The sequence below is a fragment of the Balaenoptera ricei genome, chromosome 14 (assembly GCF_028023285.1).
Source record: "Balaenoptera ricei isolate mBalRic1 chromosome 14, mBalRic1.hap2, whole genome shotgun sequence".
Taxonomy (NCBI): domain Eukaryota; kingdom Metazoa; phylum Chordata; class Mammalia; order Artiodactyla; family Balaenopteridae; genus Balaenoptera; species Balaenoptera ricei.
In genome coordinates this window covers 54,686,003-54,700,160 of record NC_082652.1, presented here as the reverse complement: position 1 = coordinate 54,700,160, position 14,158 = coordinate 54,686,003, and positions in this window count along the sequence as shown.

Genomic DNA, 14,158 nt, shown 5'->3' with positions numbered 1-14,158 from the left:
TATCTATATATAGAGTGACCAAATACAACAAAAAGAATAATAAATTATAAATACACAGAATATTTAAAGTAGAGTAACATAAAATAAAATATATACTGATTAGCAAAATAAATGTAAATTAATTAAAATCTACTTATAAAAATACCAAATCTCAAAATCAGGGGGAAACTAAGACTAAGAGAAAACATTCTCTAAGGTGACAGCATGGATAGTACCAAAAATATAAGAATACAGTGAGAATATCATTTTTTAGACAAAGTCTAAAGCAGTTCTCATTAAATTGCAATGAAAAGAGTCTTTTCACAATATATATAGCTTTCATACATAATGGCCACACAATTTTTTGCACCAAGTCATTTATAAGCAATTTATATATGTTTTAAGATACTGAGAAACAGTTTTTATGAAGCCTCAAACATATATATATCAACATTAGACACAGACAGCAAATGCAACAAATACTCAGTGTGGAAATAATTTAATATAGTAAGTATAAAAGAGTGAAACTATTTCTAGGTATGATGAAGTAAAAAGTACTGGACTTGACTGCCTAACATAAACAACTGGAGAACTAAACAAAATTCATGGAAATATTTTTAGCTCTTGGACAGCAGGCAACATAGCACTGAGATCATGGGAGAAGGAAAACAAATGAGGTGAGTTCTACAGTCACCCCAGCTTCCTCTATGGGAAGTTTCTGTGGAAGCAACTTCAAAACCATGGGGGAACCCATAACACTTTCAAAAAGAAGAAGGACTCACCCTGAACCTAGTGATTTTGCTCAGTTGAGGGGATGGAAGTTGGAGTTCAGGAAGGCTGAGGCAGCTGGAAGCTGTAGAGTAGAGATACAGGATGGATGGACCACTCAGAGAAAGACCTCCAAAAATCACTATGAATTCCACTTGAGGCTTTGCTAAGTTCGAGAACATGGAAAAATAAGAAAAACTCCATGAGGCTGGTCAAAGAATGTCCAGGGATAGTACACTTGGTGAAAGAATGTATACTTTCTGTTTAAGACTGAATGAGGCAATATTGTATGTCCCAACTTTTATTCAATGTTGCATTGGACTACTATTCCAAGCAATAAGGCAAGGATAAAAATACAAAGAGTATTAATGGAAATAAAGGAGATTACTTTATAGCAGAGAAAATAGAGAACTAAAGGTATAAGGAGACATTCATATTATGATTTTGGTTTTTTATACCCCTCAGTAATTGTTAGAACCAATTTTCAATAAGGTTATAGAAGATTTGAACAGCCTTATGAAAAAAACAAAAATTACCAAACTGACATTTATACAACCTTAAATTCAACAATTCAAAATACACATTTTCTTTCAGTGCACAAGGAAGAATCATCAAGATAGACAATGTACTGTGTCAAAAAAAAAAAAAAAAAAAAAAAAACTCAACAAATTTCAAAATAATGAAATTACATGGAGTACTCTTTATAACAACAAATATTTGAAAATATAGCAACACTATTTTAAATAACTAATGTGTCAGAAAATAAATTACAATGCAAATAAGAAAATAGTTCAATATGAATGATAATAAACCAGAGCATAATATAATTTGAGGGATGTAGCTAAAACAGTTATTAGAAATACGTATTTTAAAATGTTCATGTTAGAACAGAAGAAGGTTTTACAAATAATGATCTAAGTTTCCAACTTGAAAATCTAGAAAAATTTGCACAAATAAACCCAAAGTAAGTAGAAAATAAATAATAAAAATAAGAGAAAAAAATCAGTGTAATAGAAAATGGAAAAAAAGAAATAGGGAAAATCAACAAATGCCAAAATGTTTCATAATATATATGTTAAGGAAATTGATAAGACCAGGAAGAATGATAAAGAAGAGGGAAAATTACAAGTTACAGTATTTGAAATGAGAGTGGGAATATTATTTACAAATTGACAAGGATACTATAAGAAAATTATATTTAAGACCACTAAACCTCATGAATATAATTAATCTCAACAAAATATTTGGAAACTATTCCACATCTTTATTTGGCCAAAATTTGTTAACTTTTAATAAATTTATCAAGATACATGACTGGGAAAAACAAACAAAGAAACAAAAAGAAAAAAAAAAAATTTCAACACAGGATCTTGGAAAAACAGGTTTTCTGTATGAAAGAAAGAAAGAAAAAAATGAACCTCAACCCTCTCTCTGACATCATACACAACCATTTATTTGAAACTTGTCATAGATAAACCTAAACATAAAAGCTAAGGTATAAAACTTTCAAACAAAGCAGAGGAAAATATTATGTAACCTTTAGATAGAGTTTTTTAAATAAGAGCTAAGAACACACAAAAATATAATAATAAACTGGACTATATTAAAATTAAATATATCTTCTTTTCCAAGTAAATCATTAAAAAATGAAATTATAAGCCACAGATTGAGAGAAAATATTGTCCATAAATATAGCTGATAGACTTGTATCAGAATATATTGGTAACTCCTACAGATCATTTTTTAAAAAGACAAAAATCCAAAAATGCAAAACACTTGTGAACTTCACAAAATAAGAAAAAAGAATAGGTAAGAAGCACATTTAAAAGAGTTTGATGTCACAAATATAAGAAAATAGAAAATTCAGACTATGAGTTACCAATTCACACCCACTAGTACTGATAAATTCTGAAATTTCATTACCAAATATTCTTGAGGAAATAGAACAACTGGAACCTCATAAATTTTGGGGGGAGTTACAAATGTAGCAATGACTTTGGAAATCAGCTTTTTAAATAAAGTTAAAAATATACAATGGAATATTACTAGGCCATGAAAAATAATGAAATAATTCCATTTGCAACAACATGAATGGACTTAGAAATTGTCATACTGAGTGAGGTAAGTCAGACAGAGAAAGACAAATATTATATAACATCACTTATATGTGGAATCTAAAAAAATGGTTCAAAAGAATTTATTTACAAAACAGAAATAGAGTCACAGATGTAGAAAAAAATAACATGTTTACCGGCGGGAAAGGCAGGTATAAATTGGGAGATTAGGATTGACATATACACACTACTACATATAAAATAGATAACTAATAAAAATCTACGGTATAGCCCAGGGAAATCTACTCAATACTCTGTAATGATCTATATGGGAAAATAATCTTAAAAAGAGCAGATATATGTATATATGTAACTGATTCACTTTGCTGTACAGGAGAAACTAACACAACATTGTAAATTAACTATACTCCAATAAAACTTTAAAAAAAATAAAATAAAAATAGATCTGCCTTGCAATGCAACAGTTCTCTTAGGGAGTTACCAAGAGAAATAAAGATGTCTTCTGAGACAGACTTTATTTCTAAGAGTTTTAAACTATAAGTAATTTAAATGTCCATCAACAAGAGAATGGAAAAAACAAAATTATGATATATCCAAAGATGAAATATTCCTCAGAAGTTAAAAAAAATGAATTTCAGATCAATAAAACCAAATGTAGGAATATCAACTTTTATGTTTAGCTAAGGAAGCCAGACACAAAAATTACCCAGTTACTTAAAGTCTTAGGACAGATAAAATTCTATCCTGATGTGAATCAGAGCAGTGGTTGGGGAATGGAAGTAGCCTGAAAAGTATTCAAGGGATCATCTGGGTTAGTGGAAATTTCCATATTTCCATCATGGTTGGTTGAGATGGTTGTATACTTGTTCAAGTATTTGTCAAAACTCATCAAACAGAATGCTTAAAATTCATTCATTTTAAATTCTGTATAATGTACAATAGATAAGCAAGCAAATAAACAAATGCATAAACAAATAAAATTTTTTAAAAAAACAGCAGTTACTTCTGGATGACTGTCCCCTTCCAAAACAACATTCTAGGCAACTACATGTAAACTGCTTAGCTTAATATTCTGAGCACATAACATTGGTCATAGTACAATAGTCCCCCCTTATCCACAGTTTCTCTTTCTGTGGTTTCGTTTAGACCAACCTTGGTCTAAATATATTAAGTGGAAAATTCCAGAAATAAACAATTCATAAGTTTTTAATTACACACTATTCTGAGCAGCATGATGAAATCTCATGGATCCCCACTCCATCCATCGGTATCATCTTGGCTCAGTGATCCAGGATCACCTGAAGTAAATGATCCTTCTTCTGACATATTGTCAGGAGATCAATAATGCCCTAATGCTGCTCACCTCACTTCATTTCAGCACGTAGGCATTATGTCACCTCACATCATCAAAAGAATGGTGAATACAGTACAATAAGGTATTTTGAGAGAGAGACCACATTCACATAACTTTTATGATTAATGATTATGATTATGATTATGATTAATCATAGAATGTTTTTATGATTGTTGTATTTTATTATTATTGTTTTTAATCTCTTACTGCACTTAATTTACAAATCAAACTTTATCATAGGTATGTATGCATAAGAAAAAACATATACATATGTTTTAGGGTTCAGTACTATTCAGTTTCAGGCATCTACTGGGAGTCTCCATATATAAAGGGGGATTATTGTACTCAACTGTTCTTCACCTACATTTTCTTATCATCTCTAAAATATGACTATTGACTGATTAAAATACATCAAGCACATACTACAAAATTTAGAACATAGTCTAAACAAAATGCATAATAACTATTATTGATTTTTTAAATTATTTTTTAAAGAAAACTGAAATAAACAGAGATCAAGATGCATACAGTTTTTCCAAAGTAAATTCATAGCTTCACATACTTTCATTATTAAAGAAACAGAAAAAGTACTGAAATATATCTTTTGTCAGACATTTTGGAAAAGAATAGCTAAATAAGAACAACCCAATACACAGGAAACATAAAATAAAATAATTAATGAATGTGTTAAGTTAAAACAGAGAGTATGTAAGTTAAATTAAAAAACCTCTTATTTAAAGCAAACTAAAAACACACAAAATTATGAAACTTTAAAGAGACACAAAAGAAAATAATCTAAGACATGGAGTTTAAAAAGGTTCTACAAAACTGTATATATATGCTTTATGATATATTTGCTAAAAATTTGGTAAACTTTTTGATATACATGAATTTCTGGGAAAGTATAAATATAATTACCATAGAAATATAGGTTAATAATGAAAAAAATCATAAAAGATGTTGACAAGCTTGTGATAGATTTAACTTCCCACAAGGAAGGACAGTTTTACCATTGAGTTACTTCAAATTCTCAGATAGGAAATAGTTTCTACAAGCTATAATTTGTTTGAGAAAATGAAAAAATCTCAAAGCTCTCCAAATAATTTTGAAACTTACATTACACTGCACAGATAATGATCATTTCTATCTTCAGGTTTTGTATATATGTGTGTGTTAAAAATCTTAAATAAAATATTTATTGAGTAATTTTAACCATGTATCAGATGAATAATTCTAAAGAAAGAACCCTTATCCCAGAATTGTGATTTAATATTAAAAAATGTATACTTTAAGCATTTAAAAATCTATAAACATAGTGCAAAAAAAAGGTAAATATGGAGATGTATATTACTTATATTAATTTCAAAAATATATTATTGTTTGAAATAGTATTAAAATACATATAAATAACCAGAAATAGAAGTGTGCTTCATAATCCAATAAAATAAATATAAATTATTACAGATAAAAGCAACCCTGAAATATTAGAATTCTCAATAAACGTATAACCACTATTATTGCTAAAAAATTTTTCAAGAAGTTCTAGCCGAGTTAATAAGACATAAAATACTATTAAAGGCAGCAATTGATGGAAAGCAGGAGACAAATTATCATTGTAAATAATATTTCTAAATTATATATGTAGAAAATCAAATATAGTATACAGAAATAAACTTAGAATTAATAGTTAAGTTATTGTCTCAAACAGTGAGCATGTCTGTGTATCATAAATAGTTAAAACATTTAACAATGCCATGAAGCAAAATGTTTACAAAATGCTTAATGTAATTTATATGGTAAGTGTCAGCCTTCCCAATAAATAATAACAATAATTATAGGATTAACATGACTCATTTAGTTATGTAGGAAATGGAGCAAGAATGGCCTGGTAATACAAGGTTGACCTTGATGGATTGATTTTAAAATTTTCTAAAAATAAATGTCAAAATAATTATTTTTTAAAGACAAATAATGTGAGTAAATCTTGCCTCTGAATATTTGAGATAGTAAATGGGTTATAATTGTTAAAATAAAAGAAAATGGAAATGAAGCTTGAAGATCCCTAGAGTATATAAAATCAGTTAAGCCATGTAAGAAAATCTTAAGTTATTTCTTGTAAATGTCTCTGATATTCATAAATTAAATGTAAGTCATCTTTCTGAAATGGTATATAAAAAATCACTTTTAATGTATCCCCTGCTGTCTGGACACCCCCGTTGAAATAAAAAAAAAATCATTGTAAAGGTTAAACAGCTTCCTCATTTTCACTTTATGAGCCATCTTGTGACATCATGCCTCCGAACCTCTTACCAGTTTCAATAATTCAAGTTTGAAGTATTCCTGTTTGCAAACAGTTTCTCTCTCACTCAATAAAATATTCATATCAAGTAAACCCTTCTGAAATTTCTTTCAATGCAATAAGTGAAATGACAATAATTTTTAAAAATTAATGTACAATAAAATATTTTTTTTCAAAACAGATATGAGTACATTTATGTGTGTAGCATAATATATAAAAAAGATAACCTTCCCTATCACTGAGAAATAGAATTTAAAATTTAAGAAATTGTTTGAATAAAAATGTCAAGTTAGAGTCTTAACTCATTAAAAAAAAATTTGTAGTAGATTACTTAAATACATCACAAAATTATATGAAAAATAAACATTTGAAGAATTTATAGGTAAAAACTGATCTTAAGGTTGATAAATATTAAGAATAAAAATATACAGGAAAATATTAGTATGTTTTACCACCCCAAATTTTATTTCTCTGTACTATAAAATTTGACAAAGTAATATAAACGTAAATGAAAAATTTGGAAATATTTTAAAATGTTTCAGAAAAGGTTAATTAGCCTTCATAAATTAAGAGATTTTTAAAAATTAATTAATTAATCTATTGTTGGCTGTGTTGGGTCTTCATTGCTGCAGGCGGGCTTTCTCTAGTTGCGGCGAGTGAGGACTACTCTTCGTTGCAGTGAGTGGGCTTCTCATTGTGGTGGCTTCTTTCGTTGTGGAGCACGGGCTCTAGACGTGCGGGCTTCAGTATCTTAGTAGCTGTGGCTCACAGGCTCTAGAGCGCAGGCTCAGTAGTTGTGTTGCACAGGCTCAGTTGCTCCGGGGCATGTAGGATCTTCCCGCACCAAGGCTTGAACCCGTGTCCCCTGCATTGGCAGGCAGATTCTCAACCACTGCACCACCTGGGAAGCCCAAATTAAGAGATTTTTAATAGTTAGTGAGAAAATTCTAAGTTTACAAAAAAGAAAATAGTAAATGGTGTAGATATTTCAGAAAAAAATGAAAATGCCTAATAAAATATAAAAAATGTTTGCCATCATTAGTAATCAAAGATATGTGAATTATATAATTGGGTTTTTATTGCATTAGAAAAGGTACTCAGAAGGTGCATTGAAACAACTTTTTCATCCTCTTCCAATGCAATGGTAAATTAATACACTATTTCAGCATATCTATTTGCCAAGATGAATCAAGAAACTTTATAAATGATATTATACTTTAAACTAGTGATTCTTGATCAGGATTATATAAAAATAGCAATAATCCATAGAGATTAGTATTAATGTACAAAATAGCAAATTTTATTTATTAACAATAGAAAAGGGAAACAAATGATGAACCATATGTAAGCAGCTGTGTAAATCAATATTTAAATCAGGAATTGCTGAACAGCTAATTAAAATCATATATTTGAGAACCATTTATAGCAGAAAACATGCTCATCATATATTATGAGAAATTAATATATACAAATTTAAATAGATTAGATTAAGCCATTTGAAATTGTCAGTGTCTGGCTGGTTTTGATCTAAAAAATGGTAATATAAGATTCAATTTCATAATAGTATGATTTATAGATCCATGCAGAAATTCCAAAATATTTAGAGCTATTTAAAATGTAATTCTTAGGATATTTAATAGAATTTCAAATTGTTCAAAAATACATGTATTATTTCTATATTTGAAAAATAATTTAAAATATATACTTTGTTTCAAAATGGATTCATTAACATTTTGACACCTGCCCTCTCTCTCTTTTTTCTTCCCCTCACACACACATACACAAAACACACACACACCTGCATATACAAACAACACATACAGAATACACAGAGTTTATTGAATACCTCTTATGTGCTCTAAGATAGACTAGGAAATTTGAAGATGAACCTATAATAGAAGTTACACATTCTAACAATTTACTAGAGAAGATGGAGTATATATATGTAAAACATCAGATTAATAATTTGAATTTTACATAATTTCACATCAAAATGAGACACATAGAGATCATCATAGAGAGGTTTTACTGAACTTCAGACTTGAGTTTGTCCCTGTTAAATAGGATTTGGGTATGTAGAGATTACAAAGGCTTCCTATCTTACGCATTTGGTTATTTCCCTAAGAAACTAGGCAAGATAATGTGTACACTTAGATAAAACCCATTGTCTAGTTCACATGCTTTGTCAGTGGAGGGTCAACAGAATGATCTTTTGCTGTGAAAGATGGCATAGTAATTGTGGGCCCTTCAATAAGTTACATAAAATGTAATCATGAAGCAGCCTCCAGAACCACTCAGCCAGGAAATGTTGAGATGCATTTTGCACCAGAAAATAGCAGCTGTCTTAAAAAACAGTTTCTTATTGATTAGAGAGTAAGGCAGGCCATTTTTAAGACAAATTCCCTGGAAACCTTACCATGTTGTTTGTCACCATGAAGACGGGAGATCAGCTCGATGCTTTGTGACGACCTAGAAGCGTGGGTTACGGAGGGTGGGAGGGAAGCTCAAGAGGGAGGGGATATGGGGATATATGTATACATATAGCTGATTCACTTTGTTGTTCAACAGAAACTAACACAACACTATAAAGCAATTATACTCCAATAAAGATATAAAAAAAAGAAAATGTGTGCAGTTTGTTCCAGAAAAATGCATTTAACAATGAAAGAAATGTTAAGATTAAGAATCCAGACACTCTCTTTCTAGTTCCATATCAACAGTAAACTTATTGTATAACACCCATCAGGTATCCCTAGGTAAATTCCTATCTATGGCGGAAAAATACCATCTATATGCTGAAGACTCCAAAATCTGTCTATCCATCCTCAGTGACTTCCTTAATTACCAGTAATAGCATCTATTCAATGTATCGTTAATGATCTCTAATATACCTATCATATATATTCAAAAAACCGCTCTAGATTTATACTATAAAGATGTTCCCTATATGTCTTCCCCATCTCAGGTACCAATAGGCACCATGTCATTGCTCAAGACAAAAATCTAAACATTATCCTTCCCTCCACAGCCAATCCATCAGGAGATCAATTTGAACTACAAAACATGTTATAAATGATTCCATATTTCTAAATCTTTACTGTTAATTTTCATATCGAACCAATTCCTATAAGATTTCAATGGCCTCCTACCAGTCCCGCTCTTTATTGTGCCCAATATCCATATTCCTTTTACCATCCAGACTGATCTTCTAAGGATGCGACTTAGATTATAAGACCATTTTAAAGCTTACAGTATATTCCCATTGCACTTAAGAAATTCCAAATAACAAACTCTTGGCTTACAAAATCCTTAAAAGGTTCTGACTGCTATCTCTAACTTCACCTCATAGGACTTTCTCCTCATCTCTACATTTTAGCACTCTCCATTTTATTGTGTTCTGTACATTTTTTCAAGCTGTTTCTTATCTGGGAGAGATATTATAATGTTTCACAAATATCTAGTTCTTCTCTGACTAGGCAGATAAAGTTTCACTCCTAAGCTCCCTCGACAATTGAGTGGGATGTTTGGTAAGATCTGGCCAATGAAATGTAAGCAGGCGTGACACGTCACTTCTAAGCTAGGTCAGTAAAAAACCTATATGTGATTCTGTAGAATCTTTTTCCTGACCTTACTATCCATAAAAACCTTGTGTTGTACATGGTACAGCCAAAATATCATGGAATCTCAGTCAGGTGAAGCCTAAGCTTGAGATCATGACATGCTCAATGAAACAGAAAACATGTCAACCCCAGTTAAATAAGCACCTGGAGAAGTAATTTTTTACATGTTAAATAATGGTAAAGTGATCATTTCTTGACTAATAGGTCATCTTAGAGTCTTTAAGTGAATTAATATATTTGCCTAAAGAATTATTCCCACTTATCATTTTATACTTCACTTCTGATCATCTAGATTTTAGTTTAAATAACACTCATCAGAAATGCCTACTGTGATAACACAATCAAAATTAGACCTGTCTATCTGGCATTCAATATAATTTCACCTTTTAAAAAATTCTCCATGTATCACTGTCTCATATTTTTTGTGGTTCATTTATTTATTTATCTGCTTACTGCCTATCTCCCATTACTGCCAATAAAATAACCTCAAGTTATGTTTGATGCTTTATCCCTAGGACTTTAATTATATTTTATTATAGCCTGAGACATAGAAAGTGATCAAAATTATTTCCTAGAATACTTGTCAAATTAGCAATTACTATTTTTCTTATTTTGTACTGAAGATTCTAACTTTAGGATTCTATTTCTATGGTACCAAAGCAAAAAATAGATTAAGTCAAAAGGTCAATAATTACCTACAGAATCAGTTCAACTAGCTTCTGAAAAGTCTATAGAATTATATCAAGGTTTTTGAAAGAGTTACTACAGTATTTTTCATATGGATGACTTAAACTTTATTTTTCATAGAAGAAAAGTGTATTCTCCCAGAGGTGCTAACATAAGCAACACAGTATAATCATTTTGATATTTGAATAATGATATAAAAACAGCTTCTCACAAGCCCCAGCAAGTGTCCCCATAAATAAAGCCGTATTATGCATGTAGCGTATGTGCATGATGCCTGAAGTTACCTTAAAGGGGTACTACAAAAAGCATAAAATTGTTGAAAGCTTTCTATTCCTGCAAGCATCCAAGGCAAACATCAGAGATAAAGATCACTTGAGCTATGTTTGTCTGCCTTATGGTGTTAATTAAATGCCAATATATTTTTTTCTCTTGAGAAGCTCAGAATTAGATTCATATTCTCCTCTGAGAAAGACAAGATCATAAAGTATGCCTGTCATATGGTATAAGTCCTCCTTTCCTTATGTGAAATCCCCAGGAGGTATTTTTCATTTACATATTTCTCAACTATTATTTAAGGTTATAATTTTTAAAGTACTTTATACATTTTATCAGCATGGTAAATCTTGTAATTTCACAGAATTTAAAATTGAAGCAAGGTCAGATATCATTTAATGTCATTTGGTCTATATTAAATCTCAGTCTATGTTTTTCATTGGTAATAAAACTATCTGTTTATTTACAGAGTATATACTATGTACTTATAAAATTAGCTCGGTGCTATAGATGGTAGAAAAGAAGTACAACACAATCACAAAATTAAAGAAACTTTAAGATCATGAAATTCAATTTAATTGTATAAAGTTATAGGATTCCAATACAAACCAGTATATATCCAAGGATCCAGGGACAGTTTTAGGTATGCCCTTAACAATTATAGGACTTAAAGGGATGAGAATGGAGATATATGTAAGAAACTCTAAGTGAAAAGACATGCATTCTAAGGATATGAAAACAAAAGCCAGTTTTGCAAAAGGTGACTTTAGAAGTGCCCTCAGATAAGTTAAATATTATATTGATGTTCTAGCAGAGATAATGTCAGCTAGAAACTATTAAAATATCCCAGCTATCTGTACTTCTTCTTCTGGCCAAGATGGAGAAACAGCAACTAGATTACTCTCCCACTTGAATCCCTCCTCACTCCTCCTAAGAAAAAAGAAAACAGACAAAATTTAGAAAAAATAAAGATAGTATTTAAGATACTAGATATCAAGAAATAGATAACAGTGATTCCAGAGAGAAGAAAAGAAAAACAAAGTGAGCCCTGTGATTATCCCAGATTACTGCCTTGAGAGAATTTCTAGGCTGCAGCACAAGGAGGTGGAGTCCAGGCAAACCTGGACAGACATTCTGAGTGAGAGTCCAGGAAGACCAAAACAGCTAGAGTTTGCAGGACAGAGTACCTTAGAGTTGAGACCGCATAGTGAGAGAATTTCAACATCTGCAGATGTGAGTATTCAGCATGATACAGATCAGTGTATGCATGTGAGGTAATTATCTGAGTCCAGGGAAAGAACTATCAAAGAGAACTAGGGGACCAGTAAGTGACACTAACAACAGAGCTGGATATAGTGCCTGTTTTTACCAGCCTGACTGAAAAACTTCATAATTCATGTGACACTGGAGTAATTCTTGTGATGCTGGGGTAATAAGAATGGTTTTGCCTCAGTAGTGGGAAGTAATTAGCCATGAATTAAACACAGCTCTGGTCCCACCTAACATTTTAAAAGTATGGCCTGAAATAACTGAACTATCTATAAGTAACTTAACTATGTGCTAAAAGAAAGTTCAAAAGTATAAGAATTCAAAAATATCCACCAATCAAAAATATAAAATTAACAGTAGCTGGCATCCAATCAAAAATTACCAAGCATACAAAGAAAGCAGAAAATTATGACCTGTGGTGAAAACAAAAATCAATCAATCAAAATTAACCAGAACTAAAATTAGCAAAAATATCAAATAGCTAATATATTTGTATTACATAAGTTTAAAAGTTAAGTACAGATAGGTAAGATATTTTTAAAGATGCAAATGAAACGGCTAGAGATAAAAACTATGATGACTGAGATGGAAAATATATTAGAAGAGATTAATGGCAGATTAGATACTGTAGATAAAAGAATGAGTGAACTTGAAGACATTGCCATAGGCACTATCAAAAATAAAAGTAGAGAAAAAAAGAATAAATAAAATAAACAGTAAAAGTGAGCTATGAAAGAACTTCAGGTGTAATTGGAGTGCACAAAGAAGAGGAAAGTGGGAGGGAAGAGAAACATACTTGAATAAATATGGCCAAAATTTATCCAGCTGTAATAAAAATTACAAACCTGCATTTTAAGAAACTTAATGGATCCAAGCACAAAATTACATTAAAAAAATACACCAAGGTAGGACTTGCCTCATGGCACAGTGGTTAAGAATCTGCCTGCCAATGCAGGGGACATGGGTTTAATCCCTCATACGGGAAGATCCCACATGCCACAGAGCAACTAAACCCGTGCACCACAACTACTGAGCCTTCATTCTAGAACCCGCAAGCTACAACTATTGAGCCCATGTGCCACAACTACTGAAGCCCGTGTGCCTAGAGACCATGCTCCACAACAAGAGAAGGCACAGCAATGAGGAGCTTGTGCACTGCAACAGAGAGTAGCCCCCACTCCCTGCAACTAGAGAAAGCCCATGTGCATCAATGAAGACACAACATAGCCAAAAATAAATAAATAAATGTATAAAAAAAAAATTCACCAAGGTACATGATAATCACACTTCTCAAAATAAGTAACAAAAATAAAATTTTAAAAGAACCTAGAAGGAAAAAATCTCCAATATATACAGAAAAACAAAGTATAGTATATTAGAGGATATCTCAAATACAATGAAAACCAAAAGACAATAGAACAACATATTTAAGGTGCTGAAAGGAGTAAAACAAAATAACTACCATTCTACAATTTTGTATCTAGTAAATTTTTTAAAATAAATGCAGATGAAGACTTTCAAATAAATGGAAACTGAAATAATTTATCAATAGCAGACACTTACTACCGTAAATGTTAAAGGAAGATGAACAACCGTTCATTACAAAAACTCTCCATAAATTAGGAATATAGGGAATTTTCTCAACCTGATAAAGAACATCTACCAAAAATCTATAGCTAACATCATGCTTAATGGTGAGAAACACAAAGCATTCCCACTAAGATCAAGAACAAGGCAAGGGTGTCCACTCTTATCAGTCCTTTTCAACATTGTACTGGAAGTCCTAGTTAATGCAATAAGAAAAGGAAATAAAAGGTATACAAATTGGGAAGGA